This window comes from Camelus dromedarius, chromosome 1 (genome assembly GCF_036321535.1).
Source record: "Camelus dromedarius isolate mCamDro1 chromosome 1, mCamDro1.pat, whole genome shotgun sequence".
Taxonomy (NCBI): domain Eukaryota; kingdom Metazoa; phylum Chordata; class Mammalia; order Artiodactyla; family Camelidae; genus Camelus; species Camelus dromedarius.
In genome coordinates, this window is record NC_087436.1 from 14,576,009 (window position 1) to 14,602,934 (window position 26,926).

Here is a 26,926-nt window from a genome sequence, read left to right on the forward strand (position 1 = left end):
GATTTTTCATTGTGACCATTCACTCACCTCCTTTATTCTCTCTCCACTGTTATCCACTAAGAGGTCCAGAAGACACTTTACTCAGCAAGGTAATGAAAAATACTTTGAGAACAGTGCCCGCATCTATGTAAAGTAGTATAATTGTTGTTGTCTGTAGGTAGGAGACCTACTTACGTTTAATTCTATTGAAATTATCTTTCTGATTTCAGATGGAGTCTGAGATGCCTCTAACTTTCATAGGCAAGGTGGGCATTATTTCCATAAGGTCGCATGACCTGCATGATGATCAGAGATGCAGTGAATGACCTGAATGCTTCTTTTTGGCCGTGGCTGAATGATCATGAGATCATGGGCAGACCATTAAGATCCAACTTGATCTGTATAACAAAAATTTTTGGTTTCACAAGTGAAGGTCTCAGGGTGAGTTGTAGTTCTTCACACAGTTCCTAGACCCAGGTCAGGTCTGTAGAACCTGTTGAATTTTCCTTCTTTGTGTGTTTATGCATTTAAAAAATATTTTCACTTGTTTTTCCATTTCCACCCCCTTTGCAGTTCAGTCCATAGGTTATGGAGGAAACCAGAAGGGAGGGGGACACCACCCAGAAATTCTGATATTGGAGCTGTATGCAGTAACTGATGACACTGATTCTTTTTTCCCTTTGAGGAACAGAGAGAGTTTTATTCGTTGCAAGGCTTAGTTATAATCTTTCAGGCTTGAAAATCTTCTTTGGAGCTCAAAGTTTGGAGTAAACGTACATGTTGTTCGATAGCCAGGATTTGGTCTTAATTTCAAATTTTTGGAGAAATTGATGTTAGGAGTTCTGGGGGAGGCAGAGCTCAATTTCCTAATGTCCCTTGCATCTAGGACAGGGACATGTGACCTAGATTCTGTTGATCAGATGCCTCTGTAAGGAATTCAGAAGAGAGAATTGCAAGGTAACGGCTCTTGCTTGCATTGCTTCTTAATGCAGCTGTTGGGTGTTGAGACGTTGTGCGATCACAGGTAGCATGGCAGATGTTCCAATGAGCCCTGCGGTCTAGGCCCCCCTGTCATGCACCAATGGCTCAAAGAGTGGGAGTCATTTGGTGGAGAGACTTAGGTATTTCTCCTGGCTGTGTACCTCCAAGCTGATTCTTTGGCTCTTTGCAGGGAATACTTTGAATTACGTAGTAATGTTGTAATAAATTCCTTTTCTGATGAAACCACTGGAAATAAGTTCTGTTGTTTGCAGGTAAAAACCCTGATCTACTGATTGTAAACACTTTATTATCAAAGTATTTTATTTTTTTAATTAAGATCCAAAAATTACCATGCACTTACACTCTTATTTTTCCCTAGAAAATAAGATCTCCCTAGAGATCTACCATCTTTTTCTATCTAGAATGCCAATTTTTGTACCTTTTGAATTGCTTTCTGTCTTTCACTACTCAGCTTGAGCTCCAGTGCTGTGGTAAAACCTTCCTTGTACATCCTAGCAGCCTGATGGATCCTTTTCTTCCTCTGAATTCCAGTAACGCTTGTTTAGGTGTTAAGTGCTAGTTTTTTTTTTTCTTCTTTTTCTTTCTATGTGCATCTTAGCTCTTACACTAAATGAAAAGCTTCCTCAGAACTGGTAAAACACCTCTTTCTGTCTCTTGCATTATCTAGCAGAATGCCTTGTACCTATTAGATTCAGGGTTTAACACCGTCACTTTCATAATGTGTAGTGATTAGAGTGGCTGAGAATCACAATGATGCCAGGCTGAGTGAGCTGAGATAGTAAACTAGTTAGACTTATTTTATCTTGGTCCTACTGAGGCAAAGTAGTTTGGCCATGAGGCCCAATTTCTGTCTTCCTCAAGAGGTCTGAGACTTACCTATCATCCCTGTTTTCATCAGTAGGTGGCCATATCTTCTTAATTACCATCTTCAAAATGTTTTATAATTTTTTTGCCTTGACAAAAGCCTTTTGTGTATTTCTCTCCTGTTTCCTAGTTACTTCCATTGTAGTCTCTGGGATTGCTGTTCATAATCAACACGCTTATTATTTTCAGTCTCTTAACATTTTGTTTAAATTATGAAATAATTCAAACATAGAAAAACTTACAGAAAGTAATACAGCAAACACCTGTGCACTCAGCCTCAAGGTCAAGCATGTTAACTTTTTCCATTGTTTGCGTTTTCTCTTTTAAAATTCTCCCCTCCTCATCCTTTCCTTCCTCCTGCAGAGGGGCCCATTATCCTGAAGTCTGCTGCACCATTCCTCTGTTCTATAGTACATATAAAACATTTATATAAAAGATGATCTAAACAATTTTTATATAACATTGATTTCTAGGTGCATTCGTATTGACACGTGTAGGTCTAATTCATTCTTTTTAACTGTTGTTGAATAAAACTCAGTTTCATACTGAAAGATAACCAAGTCCTACTTTTTGGCAAATGATATTGTAATGAATAGACTTGTACATGGATACCTGGTCACTGTGTAACTTTATCTAGGATAGATACCCAGGAGTAGAACTGCTGGATCACAAGATGTAGGTACTACTTTATCTTACCAAGTATTGCCAAATCCAGTCCAAAGATGAGGTACTGCTTTGTACCTGCCAGCATGTTTTCCCACATCTTACCGACATTTTATTTAATTTAGCTTCTTATTTTTGCCTTTCTGAAAGATAAGAAGTGGAATTTCATAGTTTTCATTTCTGTTACTTTGATTTCTGGTAAAGTTGAACATCTTTGCATGATTGTCTCCTATTCTGTGAATCTTTTCTCAGTGTCCTTTGCAGTTTTTTAAATTTCTTTTAGGAATTGGCTTTTATTGATTAGTGGAAATTCTTTTTAAAATCTGGATATTAATGTTTTTGGTAACATGCATTGCAAATATCTTCCTAGTTATAGGTTTAACTTTGTTTAAAAGTTGTACATTTACTACATGGGTTTATTTTCTAGAGTCTATTCTGTATTGTAGTTTTATTTGTTTTGTCTACTTTAATGTCATCATCACACTGTATTAATTACAACAGTTTTGATATGTCTTGATGTCTGGTAAGGTAAATCTCTCTCAGTGAATTTTAGGCCAGTTTGTCAGATTTCACCTCACCTCAAAGAAAATCCAACAGAAAACAAATCCCAAACCTTGTTTGGTACTGTGATTGGAATTTCATTGAATTTACAGGTGTACAATAAGGATAACTGTCGTCTTATTGGATGACTGTGGTATGTATCTCTATTTAGATGTTCTTCAATATTTTTCAGTACAGTTGTGTTTTCACAGAAATTTTCTATTAGATTTATTCTTAGGTTCTTATGGTTTTTGTTACTATTGTGAACTATAAATTTTTACAAAAATACATTTTGTAAATGGTGGTTACAAACTAGCAACCACCAATAACCAGTTAGTATGGGAAACAAATTGCTATTGGTACACTGACTTTGTGTTCAGCAACTTTGCTGAGCTCTAATTCTCATGATAGATTCTCTTGGGTGCCCTATGTAGTTAACCAGATTATCAAGGAATAATGATGTTTTTCTTGCTCTCCAAGCTTAAGCCTCTTTGTTTTTCTTGTCTTATTGAGCTGTCCAGGACCCATTTACTAAAATTATAGTCCTCTCTGAGTCTTGGCTCTATATATGTGTTAGTGTATGGAAGAGGAAGAGGGATCTGAATTCCAAAGTCTCTCACCAAGGGCCAAAATTCTCACCTACAATCCCTACATAAGAGTTAAAGGCCAAATATATAGATTAAGACAAGCAACCCATCCTAGGGCAGATGCATTGTCAACTTATTATTAGTTTTTCTTGTGTTACTGGCACTTAAAAGATTTTTCTTTCGTGGTAGCTAAAAGATTTATTTAAATGAATGATTTTGATTTATCCTTTCTGGATAAAGTTTCTGTGGGAAGGCTTTTCAGGTTATTTAATCTGATACATTTTGGGGACTTAAAAGTATAGCCTATGTTTTATAAATTTCCTTAATTGAAATTTCACTCTATCTGGAGATTCTTTGTGCCCTGTACCCCTCTCACTTTGGTTTTTAATGTCTTGCAGTATCCTGTAGCATTGTGGTTTAGGAGAGCAACCTTTGTTAAATCTCTTGAAACTGCTTTGAGTTTGTTTCTTTATCTGTAGTAGTAGTAGTAGTAGTAGTAGTAGTAGTAGTAGTAGTAGTAGTAGTAGTAGTAGTAGTAGTAGTAGTAGTAGTAGAAGTAGTAGTAGAAGTAGTAATAGTAGTAGTAATAGTAGTAGTAATAGAAGTAGCATCTTTTCTTACCTTATAGATTATTTTAAGAATTAAAATAAGTTAATACATAAAAAGCATTTAGAACAGTGTCAGTTATTGTTCTTAGCTGCCTTTTAGCTATCATCTACTGCCTTCCTGGTAGGTTCTTATTCCTGTAAGACAGTGGCACATTGCTCCTTATCTCCTTGTACCTTCCAGGTCATACGGTGATTCTGGGTAATTTCAGCATCCACATGGATGATGTACCAACATCCTGAGTCTCATTTCCCTGACCTCACCAAACCCCAGTGACTTTCTTCTCCAGTCTACCCTATTCCTCACTCTCATGGGAGTCCCATTTAGTAAATCACTAATAAGCACTTTATATCTCTTAGGGTTGCTTGATTAGCTGTGTAACTGTTGATTAGCCATTGTACCTATTCTGCCAACTCTTTTCTACTTCTAGTCTTTTGGCTTCTCATTTTTCCAGTCATTGTATGTCTCCATTTTTCACATTTCTTATTAACTGAGAGTCTTGTCTACTTCTTGTCCATATCCTAAATTTGTTTTACTTGCATATATTTGTCCCAACTGTCTGGCAAAATCTCAATTCAGAATTATCTGCTTCCTCCATTTGTAAACCATATGAATGTTGTAGTCAAAAATCACCTGAAAGGACATATTTCTTTCATTATCAATTCATGACCATCATTAAAACCACAGTGAGATGTCACCTCACACCTGTCAGAATGGCTGTCATCAAAAAGACCACAACTAACAATTGTTGGTGAGGATGTGGAGAAAGAAAACCTTCATAGACTGTTGGTGGGAATGTAAACTGGTACAGCCACTGTGGAAAACAGTACGGAGGTTTCTCAAAAAACTAAAAATAGAGTTACCATATGACTCAGCAGTTCCACTCCTGGAATCTGAAAAAAAAGAAAACGAATTTGAAAAGATATGTGTACCCCAATGTTCATAGCAGCAGTATTTACAATTGCCAAAATATGGAAGCAACCTAAATGTCCATCAACAACAGATGACTGGATGAAGAAGATGTTGTGTGTGTGTGTGTGTGTGTGTGTGTGTGTGTGTGTGTGTGTGTACAATGTTACATTACTTAGCCATAAAAAGGAATGAAGTCTTGCCATCTGCAGCAACGTGGATGGACTAGTGGTTACCAGTGGGGAGAGGGAATGAGGAAGGGGCAACATAGGGGTAAGGGATTAAGAAGTATAAACTATTATGTATAAAATAAATTGGCTATGAGGATATGTTGTACAACACAGGGAATATGGCCAATATTTTATAATAACTATAAATGGAGTATAACCTTTAAGACTTGTGAATCACTGTTGTGTACCTGTAACTTATATAATATTGTAAGTCAACTATACTTCAGTTAAAAAAACAAAAAACATTCTATGATCATCAACCACAGGTGTACCCTACTGCTGTTGAGTTACTGGTTTGCTTGTTTTTGTTTTGCAGAGGGAGGTAATTAGGTTTCCTTTTTTATTTTTTATTTTTGATGGAGATACTGGGGATTGAACCCAGGACCTCATGTGCATGCACTCTACCACTGAGCTAGACCCTCTTGTTAATGTTACTCTTGTCAACTGGTTTCATAATCACCATAACTGTTTGTCTTCCAGTCTCCTCACACCTCCTCCAGCATGGCCCTTCTCTTTCTACAGAAGGCATTTCCTGTTACTTTACAGTGAAATAGGAGTACCACATGGCAGCCCTTAGTTGCCCACTATCTTTACTACTTTTTCTTCCTCCTTAATGTAATATAGAGGCAGTACTGCTTTTTGTCTAAGGCTTTCTCTGTTTCCTACCCTCCCTATGGAGTACTTAGCACTATTATCTCCTCCTTTTGTATATTCAGCTTCATTTTTTTTACACTGGATTCTTCTCATCAGTGTTTAAACACAACCAATTCTTACTATTTAAAAAACAAAACAGTGGAATAGCTCAGTGGTAGAGCGCATGCTTAGCATGCATGAGATCCTAGGTTCAATCCCCAGTACCTCCCTTTAAAAACAAAGCAAAACTAAACAAAACTATGTATCTTCCTGAGTACCAGATTACTGATTTTTTTTCTCTTTCCTAGCCAGATGCTTGAAATCATTACGTACGTTTGTTTCCATTTCTCGCCTTTGACTCACCTCTTCAGTTTATTCACGCCACCAAATAGTATTTGCTAATGATACTAGTAACCTCTGTGTTAAATAAATTAAGTGGATATTTTTAGACTTACTCTCTTTTGACCTCTGTGTTAGTTTGCTAGGGCTGCCATGATGAAATACCACAGACTAGGTGGCAACAAAAAATGTCTCTTCTCCCAGTTCTGGAGGCCAGAAGTCCAAAGTCAAAGTGTCTACAGGTTTGGTTTCTTCTGAGGCGTTTCTCCTTGGCTTGCAAATGGCCACCTTCTTGCTATGTCTTTTTCACATGGTCTTTCCTCTGTGGATGCACATCCTTGGTGTCTCTGCATTTCCTCTCATAAGGACACAAGTCAGTTTGGATTAGGGTGTAGGTGATTTAAAAAAAAAAATCACCTCTTTAAAGGCCCCGTTCCCAAATACAGTCATGTTCTGAGGTGCTGCAGGTTAGAGCTTCAACATACGGAATTTAGGGGAACACAATTCAGTGTAAAACAACCTCCTAGCAGCTTTTGGCATTATTGACAACTCCTTCATATCTTTTGGGTCTGTTACTCTTTAGCTTTTTTTTTTTTTTAATAAGCTTCTCTTCTGCTTGGTTCACAAAAATTGTAATTTCTTGTGTATTGGTCCTAGGCTTCTTTCTCTTGCTTCCTTGTTCCTTCTCCCTAGGTAGTCTCACCACTTTGCTTTTCACTAATGAAGAGAATTACATGTCTGTTGCTCTAGGCCTTCCTTATCTAGGTTCCAGACTTACTTTATAACTCTACTTAGCTATCCCAGAGGCACCTCAGACAAGAGTCTAAATCTGAACTCATGATAATCTCCATCCATGTGTTTTAACCTAGTCTACTACTCCTTGCTTGCTGTAGCCATGTCAGCCTCTTGATCCAAATGTGATATCTTTTCTTTGCTCTTGTTATTTTCTGTGTTAATATACTCCTCACTTTTCATGGAAGAAATTACCCATTTTTAATGTATGTCAAAGTTATGAACATTAGTCATTAAGGAAATGCAAATAGAAACCACGAGATGGCCACTAAAACCAACTAGAAGGGCTAAAATTAAAACGACTGCAACAACAAATTTTCTAGTAACACTCCCAGAACTCCCAAAAGTTGCTAGTGTGAATATAAAATGGGAGAACAACTTTGGAAAACCATTTGGCATTTCTTATCAATTTAAGCATGCAGCGACTTTTGAATCTAGCAGTTATGCTCCTGGGTGCTTTCCCAAGAGAAACGAAAACATATGTCCACAAAAAGCCTTTTCAAGAATGTTTATAGTAGATTTATTCATTATAGCTAACAATTGGAAACAACCCAAATGTCAATCAATGGGATAAAAAGTTTTGGTATATTCATGCATTGGAATACTACCAGTAATAAAAAGAAAGGACCATGCATGCAAATGACATGGATGAACTTCACAAACACACTCAGAGAAAGATGCTGGCCACAGTAGGGCATTCTGTTTCTATTAGGCTCTAGAACAGGCAAAGCTAATCTTTGGTAAAAAATAAAATAATATTGAACAGTGGTTCAGTTCTTTTGATTGTGTGGAATGCTGGTGCTTAACTGGGAAGGGATATGCGGGTGTTTTTCTGAAGTGATGAAAATGTTGTGTCTAATAGAGTTGTGAGTTACACAAGTTTATCTGCTTGTCAAGAGTTGCATAGTTAAGAAGTGTATATGTCAATGTATGTAAATTTTACCTAATAATATAAAAACAGCAATCGAGCTGGTGGCAGGGTATGAAGGGTATAGATGAAACAAGAATGGCAGAATGTTGATGGCTGCTGGAGTTGGATAATGAGGACATAGGAATTTATTATGCTATTCTGTTTATTTTGTATATGTTTGAAATTTTCCATATAAAAGTTTTTTTTTTTTTAATCTGGAAGTTATGAGGACACAAATAACACATGTTCTCACCACCAGCTTAATATATAAAAACCTTACCACTGTAATTCTCTTCCCTGTGAGTCACCCCGATTCCATGCCCCACCCCCCACCAATGACTATCTTGAATCCCTCTTCACTTTTAAACATTCTCCAAATTTATCAGTCTAAACGTTGCTTCCTTGGGGAAAGGTCTTTCCTGATTCAGAGCACTCACTAGGTTAAGTGCCCCTGTTGTATGCTTTCATGGCTTTTATCACAATTGTCTTTTGTTTGAGTACTTCATATTAATCTCTCCAGTAGATGAAGTTTTCAGAGGGCAGTGTGTATCTGTGTTTGGTGTGTTAGTGCCTAACATAGTAAATTAAATAATTGTGTTGGCGTACTTTTTCTTTTTGTAATGAAGATCTCTTAAAAATTGGGGGGCTGTTTGCTATTACATACTTTGATTGTCAGGTCAGTATGTTTTAAAAAGTTATGAATGTGAGAGAATGATTGATAGGTAGTAATTCTTTCTGATTTTACTGGCATCTGATAAAAAAGAAGTAATAATAATGTGTCCTTAAATGTGACACCATGTCCGAGAGGTCTGCCATTTGGTTCCCAAACGTTCCTGAGCTTTATTACGTTACTTTTTTCTTACTTGAAAGCCATGTGAGTGGAAGACCCCTTTGCGGTTTACAAAGATTATTTCTAAATATCTTTCCTTTTTCTCTTATCTAATGTGTGTCCTCTTTTGCTTATTAGTTTTGGCATTTATCAGGGATAATGATCTTTAAGGGCTTGTTGTTTTCTTGTTTTTTATACTGATACTGTATATTTCATTTGGCATAATGGTTTCAAGGTTCATCCATATCCTAGCATATATTGTAGCTGTTAATTTTTATTTTTATTCTCTTGTAATTGGAGAAGATACTTTGTATGATTTCATTCTCTTTGAATTTTTTGGGACTTGTTTTTTGGCCTAACATACGGTCTTCCTGTAGAATGTACCCTTGAGAAGAATGTATATTCTGCTGCTATTGGGTGGAGTGTTCTGTAGATAACTGTTAGATAACTTAAGGTCGACAAGAAAAGACACTTAGACAGCAACTTGAATTCACATGAAGAAATGAGGAGAACCATTACTTTTTATTTCAACCTGAAGGACTCCCTTTGGTATTTCTTACAGAGCAAGTCTGCTAGAGATGAATTCCTGCAGTTTTTGTTTATCTAGGAATTTCTTAGTATCTTTTTTTGTTTTGCTGGATATTCTTGGTTGACAGTGTTTTTTTTTTCTGGCATGCTGGCCTCCTTGGTTTCTGATGAGAAATTTTCTGTTGACTCTATTCAAAATCTCTTACACATGATGTGTTACTTCTTGCTGCTTTCAAGATTCTCTCTCTGGCTTTTGACAGTTTGATTATCATGTAGTGAGGTGTAGTTCTCTGAGTTTATTCTAGTTGAAATTCATTGAGCTTTTGTGTAGATTAGTGTTTTTAATCAAAATTTGGAAGTTTTTGATTATAATGTCTTGTAATCTTCTGGAATTTTCGTTTTGTGTATGTAGATAAGCTTGATGGTGTCCCAGAGACTCTCTGAGACTCTGTTTATGTTTCTTCATTCTTCTTTCTATCCTTAGATGGATTAATCTCAATTGCCTTGTCTTCAGATTTGCTGATTATTTCTTCTGCCTGCTTAGTTCTGCTGTTGAATTCTTCTAGTGAGTTTTTCATTTCAGCTGTTGTACTTTTTAATTCCAGAATTTCTGTTTGGTTCTTTTTAAAAATTTATTTCTCTTTATTGATGTTCTCTATTTGCTCAGATACTGTTCTTTTGGCATGTTTTCCTTTAGTTCTTTGGACATATTTAAAATAGCTGGTTGAAAGTCGTTGTTTAGTAAGTCCAGTGTCTGGACTTCCATAGGGAGTTTCTATTGACTGCTTTTTTCTCTGTGTCAAAGAGCCATACTTTCAAATTTCTTTGCATGTCTTGTAATTTTTTGTTGGAAACTGGCCATTTTAAATTGTGGCAACTCTGGAAATCAGTTTCTTCCCCCTCTCAAGATTTGTTTTTGCTATTGTTTGTTTTAAAGTGATCTTTCTCAACTAATTTTGTAAAGCCTGAGTTCTTTGTTGTCAAGCCACTGAAGTCTCTGCTGAGTTAGTTTAGTAGTCAGCTAAGAATTGAATAGAATTTCTTGAATTCATGGAAGCAGTAGGTCTACTAGAGTGGTTGTTATGAAGTACTCAAATAAATCACAACTGTGATAAAAGCCATGAAATCACATAACATGGGTGCTTAACCTAATGAGTGTTTTGAGCTGGGAAAGACCTTTCCCCAAGGAAGCGGCATTTAGATTGATATTTGGAGAATGTTTAACAGTGAAGAGGGATTCAAGATAGTGTTTTGTGGGGGATAGGATGTAGAATCAGGGTGTGGTTCACAGGGAAGAGAATTATGTTGGTAGAGTTTTATTTATTAAGCTGATGGTGAGAACATATGTACTGTTACGTGTCTTCGTAGCTTTCAGACTAAAACCTTTGTATGTGGAAAATTTCAGATACACACGATATAAATAGAATTGTATAATAAACTTTTTTCCTTCATGTTTTTCAGTGTAGACTGGCTTTTCCACGTGATGAGAATCCTTATCTTAGAATTTTTTCTTAGACTGTTGGCCTCTGGAGAGGTTGTGACTAATTTTTGAGCCCCAGATTAAAGCATTAATAGACTCACTGGTATGACTTGGTCAAGTTGGACTAATTCACTGTAGTCCAGGGTCATGTAAGAATGTTGAGCTCCCAAGGTAGCTGTTGGGATGTCTGTGAAAGGAGGGTAGTTAGAATAAGAGAGAGTGTTTGGAAGAAGGCAAGGGTGCCAGGCAGACAGTACCATGGATGTTGACACTAAGGATTACAGTGGGCTGAATTTTAGGACTTATTTTACAAATTCTAAACACAGTCTGTTGACGTTAAGTGAAACTGTTAAAATTTACCAGCAATATGACTTTACAGTACGTGAAAACTGATGTCTTTCTAATACTTTGAAGGAGTTGAAAATGCCTGACTATTATTGGAACCAATATTTTATTTATTGATACTTCTCTTTGATTGGCAATTAGTTTTAGAGAGTGCTCAAGTTAAATTAGCAGAACATGGTAGTTATATAATTATGCTGAACATGAATCACACTTGAAAATCTGGCATTCATGTACTCCTGGGATATATAACCCAAATACCCAAAAGCATTATGTGGTCTGAAGTTATTGAAAGTAGAAGCTTTGGGCATTCAGGCATCTCAGGAGTAACCTTTCTAAAAAATCAGACCTGAGCACCATATACCTTTCCTTACAATCTTTTAATGACTACTCATCATATAAAGTCCAAAGTCTAGAACAACACAAACATGGCCCTTCAAGAACTGACAGGCATTTCTTATTAATTCCCTACATACATGATCCATTCTAGCCTTAGGAAATTAGTTAAAAATTTCTGAATTTACTGTAGTGTTTTCTGTGTCTGTTTTTGTATATGAGTTATTCACTAAGCCTAAGATCACTTTCCTTTATTTAGAGTCTCCTCATTGAAGGCTTTTTATTTTGTTTAAGCTCAATTAATTACATCCTTCATACTAACTATTATATTTAGTAGTTGACACTGTTATAAGCTGCCTTATAGTAATTTTTTTAGATACCTGTTACATTCCTTAAATTGAGTTACTCAAGGGCAGAGGTTGTGTTTTAATCTTTGCAGTATCTTCCATGCCTTACTTTATTGTAGTTGATCAATTAATGCTGATTGAGTAAATGAACATTTTTGTTCTTCATTTTGAGAATATTAGAGGGGTTGTTCCTTTAGTTGTTTATTATAAGATGTCACAGATTTCAACACAAATTGGCTCTATGAGAAAACAGAAGAGAGTAATTAAATAAAATATAAGTAGTTTCATGCAGGAACAGTTTTCTGAAGTTGGAACTAGTATGTTACTAAATTACCTCGAGTGAAAGGTCAAATTTCTAGAATGATTTTGTTTTAGTTGTTAAAGTAAATGGCATGTAAGAGAACTTTAAGTTCATATGGCAAAAACAGAGAAAAATTGCAAAGTTAGAGTCTCTGAGGTTTCTGATGTTTCATAGACTAACAAAAGGTTGCTTTATTAGCAGCATTAATGAACGAATTGCTTTATTGGCTTAGGCATACTGGTAGCTTTGTCGGTCCAAAGAGCTAAGAGTTCTTATTTCAATTCATGATTATGTTAGAGTAGTGAAGTGAAAGCCGTTGACCTTCTCTTAAGCAGAAAATAGAAAGTTTTTACAAATAGATTAAAGCCTTATAAGAAATGTAATGAAGCAGTAACTTATCAAATCACTTAAAATTTGAGTTTTCAAAATCTTTTTATGTACCAATTTTACAACAGTAGTAGATTTTTATAGACTTATTAATTAGTACTTAAAATAATAACTTTAACAATAGGATGGTTATGTAGAAGTAGGTCAAAATGATTGAAAAAAATCTATGAATTATTAGAATGGATAAACTTTCAATTCTCCAAATGGTGATGCATATTAAGAGCAATATGAGATATACGTAGTATTAGACTTTAGAGACGGTGGCAAACCTTCCAAGTTATTTTTTGTTTAGGTAAATGAATTGCATTTTGCTTTTTAGAATCATTTTGAAAGTGTCCATTTGCTTCTGTTAATTTACATCAGAGATTAAAGTAGGAGAAGTCACCTGGAATAATGGAACTTAAGTATTGCATAGGTGTATAAGCAGGAATTATGGAACTAAGTATTGAATAGGTATATAACAGAATTCAGATTTTGTATAGCAGCAATTTAAAATTATAAATTTCTGAATGATGGACTATTTAAAAATATAAAGAATACAAGGATGAATATAAAATACTCATGCATTCATACTAACCAGATTGACAAATACTAACATTTTGCTGTAACTGTTTCAGAACTTTTAAAATAAATTAAAAATATAACTGAAAATTACTGATCTCATTCTTTTGCTGCCAAGAGGTAATTACTAATCTGAAGGTATCTTTTAAGTTTTTTATACTTTTATGCACACATTTATATAGAAGGATAAATAGGATTGATTTGGTTTGGAAACTGTAAATAAATAGTATCATATTGTTTGCAAATGTTTATAGCTTGCTTTTTTTCACTTAGTGTTCATTTCAAGATTTTTCCATGTTGATATATGTATGTATTTAAAGTTTGCTTATTTTAGTTTTTTCCATTATTTGTGATGTTAAGCCAGATTATTTGGTTTAGCTGGTGCTGCCAGATTTCTTTATCATAAAGATATCCTTTTCCCTTTGATAATTAATCCATCCTTTGAGGCTGAGTTAATATTATTTCTCAATAACCTTTCACCCAATGATTTTAACATCTTTTGTTGATTTTTGCCTGAATCATTGATTACATTGGTGCTTGAAAAATGGTAATTTTCTAGTTTATGCTTCTTCCCACATTTATTAGCTGGCAGAGCTTTTGCCTTTTTTTCGCTGTCACATGTGGGCTCATGGATTCTTCTTTTTATTCATTGGGCTACAATCCATTATTGTTATATTTCTTTTGAAGGCTCAAATTGTTAAAAATTTAGCCAATAGGAACTCATTCAATCTGGTTTTTGTGTCTTTTTGGAATGTCCTATCATTTTAGAGCTCTTATTTACTTCCTGGCACAATAAAATGTTCTGTTCTTACCTTATGCTTTCCATACTCCAGACCTGGAAACACCTGTTTCTTCAGGGATCCCTGTTTCTCTTGTTGGGTATTTACAAGCAACCTTGTGATTACTGGCTGTGTTCTTTACTACTGGGCGTCGGTTGCTTCTAGAGGCTCTTTCACTGGACACGGAGCAAGGAATTATACTTAAAAAGACTGCTAATATTTGTGATTCCAATCCAATACCCCAGGGTTCTTCTCCTCCTGGTCATATTTGTATCTCTACTCCCACAGTGAGGATCTTCGTTAACAATAATACCAATATACATTTATTCATTTGCTCTGTCCTATAATATACATGATATAATGTTGAAATTGCCATACCAATACCACTGTCAGCAATAAACCCAGTTTGTAAAGAAAGTAAGATTTCAGTGCACTTTTTTGTTCATATGATATATCCCAGTGAAGGTTTGTATCAGAGTACTATGCTCGTAAGTTATTTTAGTTAATTATGTTTTTTATGTCACCAATTTAAATACTCAAGTTCATTTGTTTTTGTTTATATTCAGTTTTAGCCCCTTCCCATTATTGATTCAACTTATTTTTTTTAGACTAGTAAAATAGTAAAATGGCTAAAAGGCAAAGCTATATAAAAAGGCATTCTTTAAAAATCTTATTCTCTTCTCTATCCCTTTTTTCTCTTTTCATTCACTGTGTAGGTAACCGGTTTCATTAGTTTCTGGTTTATCCTTGTATTTCCTTTTATAAAAATAAGCATGTTATGTGTTCATGCATTTCTGTTGTATATATGATTAATATTCTTATTTTATACAAACAGTATAGTATATGTACATATTCTCTGGGTGAAGTTGAACATCAGCTTATTGAGCTGTAGGAAAACATTTGTTGATATTTTTATGTTGGTATTTAGTGTTGTTATTCATTAACTTGGGGAAAGCAAATATCTTCATGATGGTAAGCCATCCTTTCCAAAAGAATAGGGGATGTTTTTTCATTTGTTTACTTTTGTATCTTTCAGAAGTGTTTTAAAGTTTTCCTTATAGAAGTTTTACACTTTTATGTTTATTCCTAAATATTTTTATCTTTTTTGTTGTTTTTGTAAATACTGTTTTCTCTTCAGTTAAATAAGCAATTTGAAACATTTTCCTTTTAGTAGGAAAGTTAAGCCTATTTATAATATCTTGATATGACAGTATTTCTTCTAATTGATACATTGTATTTACTGTTGTTTTATGCTATGTGTACGTTTTCCTTTCTGGGCTATTTATTTCCTTACTCTTTTTGAAAATTACTTTCTTATTTAGGAAGGTTGACATTTTTGTTTTAATGACTAACTTTATACTAATACTTTTTGTAATAGACTGCCAATAATTGCTTTGTCTGCATTAAATAAATATCTTTTGACACTCGCTCATTACATATTCAACACCAATGAGCTGATTCTTCTGTTTTTTTTAATCTCTGTTTTCTTCACATTAAAAATAAATTCCGTTACAATTTGTTAGAGAATATAATATTTAAATACTATTCTTCTGTCCTTGTTCATACCTTTGTTTTAGTAATATATCTAAAATTAAATATATTAAATATATCCCACTGTTCAGTAAAGATTTTGCCAAAGTTTTCTGTCTTTTTTGGATGGACTGAAGCTCATTCTTTTGTAGGTTGCTCAGAATTGGGCTATGAATAATATATTCCCTGAGTTCTTGCATGTCTAAATCTGTATTTCTGTAAGTCTTGGTAGTTAATAAGATACCTGACTGGATATAAAATCCTTGGTTTATGCTTTCATTCCTTGGGTTTCTTGAAAAAGATGCTGCACTGTTGCCTCAGTTTGAATGTTGCTGTTTAGAAATCTGTTGCCAGGCTTTCTTTCTGTCCTTTGTAAGAGGCTTGGTATTTTTGTCTGGAGGCCCTATAAGTTTTTTTTCTACTTCCTTTTGAAGTTTTACTAGGCTTACGTTTTGGAGTTTTTTATTCTGGGTTTTTCCAAGTATACAGTAGGTTGTTGCTAAAATTCACGTATCTTGTGCTTCTTCCTGGCCACCACATACAAATAAACATTTATTTTTGTTTGGGAAATACTTTAAGTTATAGTTTTAAATATTAGTTCCTTTATTTTTTTTTTTGTTCTTCAGAGCTTTCAGTTATACATATGTTACAGCTTCTATACAGATCTATGTTAATAATTTTTTTCTGTGATCATTTTTTCTTGTATATTTTTATTCTCTTGGCTGTCCTTCTCTTGTTCCTTACTTTCCCTTGTATTTTCATGAGAATCCAGCCTTCCTTTTTATTACTTATTTTAAAAGTGGTTTATCTTTTTCTCCATTTTTCCCCCTGCCTGAGTGCAGTCAATTTTTGTTTCATATCTTGTTGTGTTTTGTCCATTTCTACTTTGGATTTTTGGTTCTAGATTTGGTTCTAGATACAGATATATATATATGTATGTATATCTGTCTATCTATCTCCTGTTATGGATATTTAGTTTATTTTAGAGTATGATTTTACAGTTTTTTTCTGTTTTGTGGAATTTTTTCCTTCGATGAGAATTTTTGTTAACTGAAGTATTTGGACGTGGAGTGTCTATGTTCTTATAGTAGCTTTAAAAAAAAATTAGTGTTATCTGCTATCTCTGTTCATTTCCTGGCTCAGCATTATAAGTTGTGTGTAGGAAGGGTGAGAGATTTGCTTGGTTTATAATGTTTCCTGTTCAAGAACTTTCTTTTTTGTTGGCATGGTGAAGTACACTTTCTTTAACCTACAAGTTGTTTTGTTTTCTTGTTTTTGGTGTTTTGGTCTGAGAGGGGTTAGAGGGAAGGGGATGTATATTGTACAAATTTTGAAATTCTTTTTTGTTTTTGCAGAACATTTAGTGTCCACCCTTTGCTTCCTTTTTTTCCCTTCACCAGCAAGCTTCTAAGGGATACCCCATCCAGATTATCTCACTGTCTCCCAGAAGTGTTGCCTTCCTGGGATTGCCATCTCTGATCCTGTTAGATATTCAGAACTTTTGTAAAGTGGCCATTAAAGACAGCTTAAATGATGGGTTAAAAAGATCATTGCTACAGTTCTATCAGTTATGAATGAAAACTACATAATTGTTTAGTAATTATCATAAATGTCCATTGTGGTCATATTTAAAGGAAGACCAGACACTACTTTTAATTATTTCCTAATTGAAAAGCTATTATTTTGACAACTTTTGTTAAAAGTATTAGAAATACACACACACACAAACACACACACACACCCCTCTATATATGTTTATATTCAGTCATTATGAACTTATATTTTCTGTCATTATGAACTTAACATTGAAGGAAAAATATACCTTATGAACTAGTATTAATTGATTTTACTTCCCACTTTGTTAGTTTCTTGAATTTTTAAAGAAATTTGTGAGGTCCTGATTTAATTTAAATAGGAACTTTAAATATTTGGCTGTTTAAAGTATTTGTCCATTAGGGGACATAGTAAAGTCTATTTTGTTTATATTGTCTTGATTTTCTAAGGTCTTGCTTTTTGTTGCATTTAGTGGTGTGGTCTAGTATGGTCTAGTCTGTTAAAGGGAGAGTCACGTACTAATAGGATAGACACTGTTTATCAGAGCATCAGTTTTACTTAAAGAGTTGGACAAAAGAAATGAAAGAAAATATTTTAACTTTTTATAAGATTGGCCCTTAAATCCTAAATACTTTGTAGCCAGTGGGGTAATAGGAAAGGATACTGGGATTCAGAATACTTGGTTCTAGATCCCTGCCTTTTACTAACTACGTATATTATTTCAAATAAATCCTTTGGGGCTTTTGTTTTCCCCATTTGTTAAATAGTGTTGATAGATTTGATTTTGTAGAACCTTTCTTTTTTTCCCCTCAGTTATTGTAACATTCTTTTACTTATTTTTTTTTTTAAACTCAGTTTGAACAGTATAGTCTTAGGGATTATGTGAGATGTTAGGACTCCATAAGGTTTTAATTTATTGCAGAATTTGCCAGTTGCAGATACCAAGGTGGGCAGTAGTTTATGTTTTTCTAGGTAAAGTGTTTTGTTTTAAGGGATTTAGAATTCTCACAGTGGTTGTATGTCACTGCAGTAAGATGATCAGCTGGGGCTTGTGTTGATTTAAGGAGTATGAAGGCGGTAGTGAAATATATGACACAGGCTTACTGAGAAGTATGTTGTAAAAATTGGTAATTAACAAGAATTTTGAGGAATTTAGAAATATTTTTAAGGTTTGTGGAAATATTGAAGAAAAATGATGAGAGCATACTTTATAAAGGTGTAATTGTGTAGTGAAAAGGATTATAAGAATGCAGATAAGTTGTACTGAAACTTATGTTCTGTAGTGTTTTGGTAACTAGGGCAAATAAGATATTTTAAAAGTACCATGAGTTTCTTTTTTAATTTGTTGGTAGTGTTTATGAGACTGTCATCAGAACATTGAGGGATTCCTTTCAAAATGTTTGAGGTACTGTGTAAGCATTCATTTGCAGTTTTGTAGGAATGAGGCAAGAAGCTTGAGAGGGTGAATACTGAGTGCTGTGCCTTCTTTGTTAAAGAAATAGAAATGCAGCATGAGATTTTTAAAGTAAAAATTTACATCTTTTATAAAAAATTCTGTTAGTGTGAAGTTTTTCGAAGACATGTGAAGTATAAAATAGGATTCAGTTCCCTATAAGGTAGGGTAAACTGTTCATTTGGAGTGGGTTGATTTGTGGAATATTGTAATTAGGCTAAATTGAATGGGTGATGGGCAGTTTGAGAAGTGATTTCCAATGCTTTGTTCCAGATAATTCAAGATCTGATATTGGTGTAACAGCTGACAACTCTTTTTTTTTTTTTAATTGGAGTATACTTGATTTATAATATTGTGTTAATTTCTGGTATATAGCTTAGTGATTCATTTATACATACTATGTCTTCCTTTTTCTATTCTTTTTCATTATAGGTCATTACAAGGTGTTGAATATAGTTCCCTGTGCTATATGTAGGACCTTGTTGTTTATCACAACTCACATCTCTTGACTAGCTGAGACCCTGCTTTTTAAATATTCTTCGCCAGTCTGGCTGTAACTTTTCCACCTTCAAAATTAAAATAGAAAACAATAAAAAGAAAACAATATTGAGGAAATAAATCACTAGCTCTATTTAAAGATGCTAGTTTTTCCAATATCAGTATTCACGTGGTTACCATTCATGAACAATCATTATCAGATTTATTGCTGACGATTTATTGCTGAGTAAACAGTGTGTAGTCCCTGAATTCATGTGCATCTTTTGTTTTCGGTTACTTCCTTACCTGCTTGCATCCTAATCGTTCTTTTTAAATCTTTAGTGTATTACTAGAAACCATAGTTAGGTAAGTTGCCTAGCAAACCTGTGTCTAGTTCTTTAGATTTGGGATGGGATCTGTTGACTCTGTTGACTCTTCAAAATAGAATCTAAATTGTGATCCTGGTCCTTCTCTTAAGTATATGCCTTGTTTTGGTGAGATGTGTGACTTTTGGGGTGGTCTCCCTCACATTCAGTCAGTTGATCTTTTTCTTTTAGGTAAGGTAAGACAAACTTCTCTGAAGGGAGAGTCCCCTCCCCGCCATATGTTCTAAAGTGCCCTTCAAGTTAACAATTTTGTTCATTTCAAAAGTTGTCCAAAGTGGAAACTGAAAGTCTTAAGTTGTTCTTAGTGAAAATATGCAATTTAGAAAGATAATTACCTGAATTAGAATAAGCAGCTGCTTGAGAGTGGGTTGACTGATGAAAAAAATCAGTTTTATGAAAATGTGTCTTTAGTACCTTATGTCTCAGAACTGCAACCAAATGATTGGCTACTTTCAAGTAGAAGCTTGACAAATGTCTGGCTGGTTGGAAGTTTGGAGAGATCTCTACCAGGTCAGACTCATAAGTAAAACAACCCAAGACTGAGGAAAGTTATGGTGAGATTTTCATGAGTTGTGTAAAGTTTGTCCAAAGGATGCTCAGCCTCTGGGAATTGTTCAGGGAATTGACCTGTTGGGGCCTGTGCCATTCTGTTCCTCTGAACATGGTCTCAGAGGCTTAAATGACAGAAACATCCCACAGCTCAGGACAAATAGGCTGTCGTGAGTAATAAGACTGGTTTCCATCAAGGATAAAAGTTTTCAAATCTGATCAAATAATGACGTTATTTAATTTAGAGAGAGGAAGTTAGATTTAAAGTAGTTATTAGATAAATATAATGGAAAAAACAGATAAAAGGATATGCAGATAGAACTGTTTCTATTTTGAATAAAGAAGGCAGTATTAACCTAAAATTTTTTAGATATGTAAGAATGTTTATTTGGGAGCCTTTTCTTCAAAGGGTTATTGATATTTTAAAGTCTTAAGATTTTCTAAGCAGCAGGGTGAAGTATTGTGCCTTAAAGTTTTTATGAATGCCTGGCTTGTCTATCTGATTGCTTTTAAAATCAATTTCTGTGTTAGCTATTAACACTTTTAGTATCTGCGAGATAACACATTTGTAAACCTAACTTGAGCCTGTGTAGAACAGGCATTCGCAAGACTTTCTGCAAAACCTTTTCTGCTATTAAGAGAAAATCATATATGCAGATACTAACTACTATATATATAAATAGATAAGCAACAAGTCCTATTGTATATATAGCATAGGGAACTATATTCAATACCTTGTAATAGCTTGTAATGAAAAAGAATATGAAAAGGAATATACATACATGTATATAACCACTATGCTATACCCAAGAAACTAATACAACATTGTAAACTGACTATACTTAAATTAAGAAACAGAGGTGAATTGTATCATATATGAATTGTATCTCAATAAAACTGCTTTTTAAATAAGAGAAAAGAGAAAATCATAAGGAATCCCTTCTTGGTAAAATTTATATTTACATTGAAACTGTTCTTAAACTTACTAATGCAAAATAGCCAGACATATTTAATTAATCTTTATGCAGTCTATAGAAATAAATTGAAATACATTGTTAGGAGATTCAGATTTTCAGATTACTGTGTTACAGATTATTAGTACAGTGTCCTGGAGTTATTTAAGAATAACTGAAGAGAAGTGATTTTTCATCTATTTTATTTTTTTTTAATTAACTTCTGAAATAATTGAGGTATAATTTATATACAGGAAAGTGTAGATAAACTTTTCTATATTGATGAACTTTTACAAAGTGAACACAACTTTGCGACCGTAACCTAGATCAAGATATCAACTCCTCTGAAGCCTCCCTGTGTCCTGTCCCAGTCAAATAACCCACTCACCTCAGGGTTAACTACTGTTCTGACTTTGTGGTCAGAGATTAGTTTGGCTTGTTTTTGAATTTAATAGAAACAGAATTATATACATGCTCCCCCCCGTACCCCTGGTGCTTTCATACAGCATTCTGTTTGTGAGATGTATCCTATTTTGTGTGTGGCATTAGTTTTCTCATTTTCACTGAGGTTTAGGATACTATCATAAGAATATACTGCAGTTTCTCTGTTCTACTGCTCATGGACATTTGGGTTATGTGCACTTTGGGGCTCTTTAAATAACGCTGCTATGGTAAATCTTACACATAACGTTCCCTCCACATACGTACACATTTCTTTCTATCGATTGTGTACCCAGGAGTGGTACTGTTTAGTCGTTGGGTAAGTGTATTTTCACCTTATACTAAATAGATACTTTCAGTTTTCCATACTGGTTATATCAATTTACATTTCTACCTGCAGTTACGAGAGTGCCATTTGCTGCATATGTTCTATTACACTTGGTATTCTCTTTTTTTGATGAAAAACTAATCATTTTGATGGGTAAAGAATCTTACTGTGTTGTTTATCTGTATTTTCCTGAGGATTAGTGATGTTGAAAACCTTTCCAATATGTCTATTCGTTTTTGAAATTATCTTTTGTGAAGTTTTATTTGGTCTTTAGCGTATCTTAAAAATTGAGTTGTCTTTTTTCTTGGTGATTTAAAGTTGTTTTTTTAAAAAATATTTTATATATGAGTCTTTTGGACATGTGCATTGTGAATATCTTCTCTTACTTTGTAGCTGGCATTTTCATTTCAAGAACACAATTTTTAATGAAGTCCAGTTTGCTATGTTTATCTTTGTCTTGTTTGAGAAACTGTTGCCTACCTCAAAGTCATGATGGTATTTTCCTGTCATCTCACAGCTTTATTGTTTTAAACTTTATTGTTTGGGTCTCTTAACATACTTTTTTTCTTCCCTCCTTTTCCATGGCCTGTGGATGGCTGTGATTCATTTGATTTTGATTTTAATAGTAGTAGAGATAGAAAATCTATCGGTATGACTTAACCAAAAAAAGTTTTTATTTTATTTTTATATATGGTATTGTAACTTCTGCATGGCAACGTCTTCTGCTAGTTAAAATAGATGATTTTTTTATTCTGTTGATTCTTTTAAAGAAATTTAAAAACTTTTTTTTTCTGACTCTATAAAAAGTGGCAATCAGTTTTACTATATATACTATGTCATGCTCTGTCTTGTTTTGTTTTTGGGGAGTCATAGTATGATGCCTTAAAGACATTGGGTTGTGCAGTCAGTGGCAGCTATATATAAGCAGATGAATGAATCTCTATAAGGCTTCGTTTTGTAATTTACAGAATGGAGAGTAAATAAGGTGATTTTTAAGTGTATATAAGTTTTTTCAAATCTGGAGCAATGTGCCTGGCAAACCATAAGAGCTCTATATATGCTTTATTCTTGAATTTTTGAACTTTGTTTTGAAGGTTATTTTGACTTGAAACTTGACTAAAAGGATGTGTACTCCGTTTATTACAAAATTATTTACAGTTAATTTTCTAAGTAGTAAAATTAATTTGTTTATGCATTTCTTTTTATTATAGGTAAAATATTTTAATTTTAATTAATTTTTAATTCTAGTATCACCAGGGTGGATTTTAAAGTATTTCCTTATGTTAATTTTTAATAAAATAGAGTAACTATTTTGTAAAATATCTTTCTATTTCATTGGCTCTACTTTAACTCTGTAGATGCTACAGTTACGTTGTCTGACTGCTACTTAAAAGATGGTAACCAGATACCAGAATGTAGAATATGACAATGTATGTTGATGGTTAGGAATAATTTAACATATGAATGCTTTTCTAAGACCCTGTAAGCATGCTATTGTCTTGGTCTGTAATTTTGAGATCTGATTTGTTACAGAGTTCACTCTTTTTGTAGTCTAGTAAACTGCCAATATCTTGATAATTTATTAGCTTTTCCATATGTGGCATATAAAACTTCAATAATTTGTAGGATTAGGAAAGATTTTGTTAATCATTTGCCAAAGTTCAGCACATACTTTGGATTTTAAAGTAGTGTGAAAAAAACAAATTGTCATGTTATTGAGATTCTTGGATAGATTTTACATATCAGGGGTAACTTCTGAAGTTGAAAAATTATTCCTTATGTATTTATTTTTTTATTATTTAGGGAGTCTCAACCATCAGTGGGATTTTTAGAAGGATATCTAAGTATTTGGTAAGTACATATTCTCCATGCTAAACCCCTTGCATGTTACTTAAGTTTACATGTATGTTATATTAATGATATTTACAATAATAGCCAGTGTAAATTACAATTATTTATATTTCTTTTAAGTTTTACCTAGTCTGGAATTTTCTTCTCTTCATACTCATTCTGATCTTCTTCTGGTTCTTCCTACATATTATGTCAAGAAAATTCTAGTGTGCAGCCTAAGTACTAAAAGTGTTCAGAGAAAGAAATAGTCTTGGGGGACAGAAATGCTAATACTTTGTGGATGAAACAGGATTTTCCCTACAGGAGAGTTTTGTTTTTTAACAGTTTTGATTAGCTGTCGATACTAATACACATACTTTTTTTACTTTAATCCTTATGTGAGGTCCAGTTTGTCACAGTAAGCCCCTGTAAAGACTGATCAGACTCTGTGCTGTTTCCTTTCTGAGCTACTCCGCTTTCTTTGTAATAACATTATAATATGAAAATTTGATACATGCCTGTACTTAAGAGTTTCATAAACTTTTGATTTCACTTAGGTAATGCTTTTACTGTTTTATTTTTGAGTGAAAGTAGGAGAATTAATCTCAGAATGTGTTTTTCTTCACTATATAATATTTTAGAACTTGTGTACTGGGGTGATTACATAGGTATAACAAGGTTTCAGTTAATAATAATAGATTTAAAAATTATTAAATATACCTCAACAATGAGGGGAAAGTACTGATGCATTGACTGTTAACCAAGTTGCATTAATGTAGTTTTTTGATTAATATAGTCAATAAAATATTTTTAAGGATGAATACATTTATTTGATTACCTAAAGGAAATCTCCTAGATACATGAAGAAATATTAATAAGTCTTGATGTCTTTTATTATGCTTTTTAATGTGTTTGAAGCAATAAATATTCAACCAAATGATAATTCTAAAATTCTATAATAATCATAGATGATGTAAGTATTCAACAATTATATTACACTGTTTACTATATACTTATAATAAATGTAACGTTTTTAGGAGCAAATGATGTTACAGAAATCTCTTAAACAAATTTTTACTACTTTAAAATGCAGTGACTGATTTCTGGAGATACATTAAGTAGAAACAGTAACTTACTGCCATATTTTTCCCTCATTGATACAGATACTTGAGTTAGTTTGAGGGAAGCAAACATCTTTGCATTACATATGTTTGTGACATATATTTTATTTTTGCAAATATACTCATTTTTAATGACTCCTTTGAGATATATAGCTCACATACCAGAAGATTCATCCCTAAGTGTACATTTAAGTGGTTTTTATTATATTCAGAGTTGTACAATCATCACTACTATCTGGTTTCAGGCACCCCTTCCCCCAACACCTCTCCCCACCCTCAACCCCACCAGCACCCTAGGCAACCACTAATACACTTTTCCTAAGAATTGCCTCTTCTGGACATTTCTTACAAATGCAATCATACAATATTTGTTTTTTTTTTTTTGCATCCGGCTTCTTTCACTTAGCATAATATTTTCAAGATTTACTCACATAGTAGCATGATGTATCATTCAATTTTATGGCCAAAAAATCTTCCATTGTATACCACATTTTGTTTATTCATTCATCAGTTGATGGATTGTATCTATGTTTTGGCTATTAGGAATGTTTCTGCAATGAACATTCTTGCAGACGTTTTTATGTGTACTTATATGTTCATTTCCTTTGAGTGTATATTTATAGGGGGTAAATTTATAAGGGGCGGTTAGTATAGTAACTGTGTTTAGCTCAAGGAACTATCAAAATGTATGCACTATGTTATAATCTCACCGCAGTATATGAGGGTTCCAATTCTCCCCTCTCTCACAGACATTGATTGTTATTATTGGTGGGTTTTTTTTGTATTTTAGCCATCCTGATAGATGTGAAGTGGTATTTCATTGTGGCTTTGGTTTTCATTTCCACAATGACTAATGATGAGCATTATTTCATATGCTTATTGACCATTTACATTTTTTTTGAGAAATGTCTGTTCGGATCTTTTGCCCATTTTTAAATTAGGTTGTCTTTTTATTGTTAAATTGTAAGCATTCTTTATGTGTTCTGGAAACTAGCCCTTTATGAGATAATACAATTTGCAAATACTTTCTCCCATTCTGTGCATTGTCTTTTCATTTTCTGGTGTCCTTTGAGGCACAAAAGTTTTAAATTTTGATGAAGTCTGATTTATCTCTTTTTTGTTGCTTGTACTTTTGGTGTCATTGCAGATTTATTTTAAAATACACATTCATTGATAGTCTAGGTTTGTGACAAGGTTTTAATGACCACAGGACTGTAAAGCATTGACATTTCCTGTGTTTGACAGCCAAACCCCAAAGGAAGCAATTATCCTTGTATTTGTGCTTCAATTCCTCAGCTAATTGTTTTAAGCAAAACATTATGTTTTGATCCCATGTGTTGCCATGAAAACATCAGATGTGTGTGATATGTTTATTGACATTAGTCTTACAAATTCATGCTTAATTTTTTGGACTGGAGAAGAACTTAATACTTTAGTTATCATGGCATTCATTGCATATTTGACTTCATACCTTAATAAGCCATTGCATTTTAGGCTAAGAATATTATCAGAGTTCTTTTTTATTTTTCTTATGAAGAGAAAATAGATTTGATTAATCTTATTGATTTTAATCTTGTACAGGTTATTTGTAGGCAGTGACCTGTTGATGTTTTTGTAAACCTGCATATGGAATATGTCTATTTTTCTTTTACTTTATTAGGTATGTGTCTTTTTAGTTTTTATGGGACCATTTTAGATTCTTATTTTTTACATTATGTGGCTTTTTATCAATTGAAGGCATATTTCAGAATGTATTGGCCTATAATGCCTAATTTAGTTTTTTAGAGAAATGGCATGTAACAGTGGGATGTTACTACTTTTAGTAGCATCGGCTTTCTGTGTAAGGGTAAGGGGTTGTAATACAGTGTAATAAATACATTTTTATTGGAGAAGTTTATTTTTTTATCTTTCATGTTATCTAACAGTATTCTGTATAAATTTCAAGTAACCAAAAATCTATTTTAATGAAATTTTATAGAGTTAAGATCTTTGATATTTTTCTCACTGATTTTAAATCCAGTGTCCATTGGTTAACAGTCACTTAAGTGCCCATTGGATGAGTGAAATTGTTCTTCACATTGATGTTTTTATAGTTTGTCTTATATTATCCGTGGACGTTTTGCAATGGAAAAGAAGATAAAAACTGACATCTCATTCATGGTGGTGTTAAATTTTCAATTGTGATAAAAAAAATTAAGGAAAAGATTTAGCTGAGTTACCTCCTCCTATGGTTGTATGTCAAATGTGGTAATTAAGAGGATTTTGATGACCTGTTTATGGCTGAATTAAGGCAAAATGGCTTTTGTGCACTCTTCTGTCTCCTTTCCCTTCTCTTGTTCTGTGTGCCTCCTAACACAATC

General features: G+C 33.5%; 1 protein-coding gene across 5 annotated transcripts in view; it reads left to right on the forward strand.

Annotated features, from left to right (window-relative positions):
* Window positions 1-26,926, forward strand: part of FBXW7 (F-box and WD repeat domain containing 7) — a 198,213-nt gene that overhangs the window by 33,256 nt on the left and 138,031 nt on the right. For 3 of the 5 annotated variants that reach the window (XM_064489981.1, XM_064490003.1, XM_010992510.3), the window contains exon 2: window positions 23,419-23,466. The exons of the other annotated variants lie outside the window; for them this stretch is intronic. The gene's annotated coding sequence lies outside the window, so the exon portion shown is untranslated. The remainder of the gene's footprint in view (window positions 1-23,418; window positions 23,467-26,926) is intronic. 5 annotated transcript variants of the gene reach the window in all.